We start from the raw sequence: 1,461 nt of genomic DNA on the forward strand, positions 1-1,461 counted from the left end.
TCGTAGTAGATTTAACTTTATTGAAATATGCATATAGACAATAACAAATTTTAAGTTATTTTTCAATATATAAATTTGTCATGTTATATGGTAGATTTCTTTTTTTTTTTCTGTGAATTGAAGAATTTATTTTAAATGATACAAAACCTTATTAATAAACTCGTCTCCGGCCTTCATTACTCTAGGCAAGGCTCTGGATAGGGATACCCCAAATAATATCTCAACTATGAAAATATCCTAAACTGAACAATGAAAATATACAAAACGAATTAATTAAAAAGTTAAAGAAAAAAAGGTTTAATAAAAAAAACGAAAGACCCTAAAAAAGGCTTATAAAATCTTGAGTCGCCGATCCAATTCCTTTCTTCACTGCAATTTTTGCGATATACATCGTAGATTTAACTTTACTGAAATATGCATATAGACATTAACAAAATTTAAGTTGATTTTCAATATTTAAATTTGTTATGTTATATTGTAGATTTCCTTTTTTCCTGTGAATTGAAGAATTTAATTTAAATGATACAAAACCTTATTAATAAACCTTAATTTAAATGATACTTGCGAGGCTTCAGCTTGTTGTTCGTACCAACTGGAAATCTCTCTTTATAAAGGAACACCATCACATCATCACCTTCTTTGAAAACTTTGAACCTCCGACGTTAATCAGCAGCGACCTTGTTCTTCATCCCGGTAGCCTCTAACCTAGCCTTGACAGCTTCCTTAACAGCTAAAATCTCTTCAGCCATAGTTTCAGCTGATGCACTTACTCCAGGAGCCTTTGGCAACTTAACCAAATCAACCACATGCTTAGGAACAGAAGTATACACTAGAGAAAAAGGTGATTTCCCTGTCGCAGAATATACAACACTATTGTAAGAAAATTCTACTTGAGGGAAAGCTAAATCCCACTGCTTCGGTTTATCCCCACAAATACTTCGAACCATATTTCCCAAGGTTCTATTAGTTACTTCAGTTTGCCCATCCGTTTGGGATGAGCTGTAGAACTTCGGTTAAGAGCTGTTCCAAACATCCTCCATAGAGTAATTCAGAAATGACTTAGAAGCTTCGTGTCCCTATCTGAAGTAATCGTCTTAGGAACCCCGTGAAGGCGCACCACCTCCCTAAAAAACAGCTTGGCTATGTTGGATGCATCAGCAGTCTTCTTACATGCAATGAAATGTGTCATCTTGGAATATTTGTCAACTACTACAAACATAGAATCCACACCTCGTTGTGTACAAGGCAATCCCAACACAAAATCCATAGCCAAATCTTGCCAAATATCATTAGGAACAGGTAAAGGCATATAAAGACCAATATTTTGAGATTGACCTTCTGATACCTGACCAATACAACACCTTTTGACAATAGCTCCAGCGTCTCTCCTCAAGTGTGGCCAAAAATATCTCTCCTCTAGGCTACCAATGGTCTTTCCCTACCCAGATGCCCACTAAGACC

The sequence above is a fragment of the Arabidopsis lyrata genome, assembly GCF_000004255.2.
Source record: "Arabidopsis lyrata subsp. lyrata unplaced genomic scaffold ARALYscaffold_43, whole genome shotgun sequence".
Lineage (NCBI taxonomy): Eukaryota > Viridiplantae > Streptophyta > Magnoliopsida > Brassicales > Brassicaceae > Arabidopsis > Arabidopsis lyrata.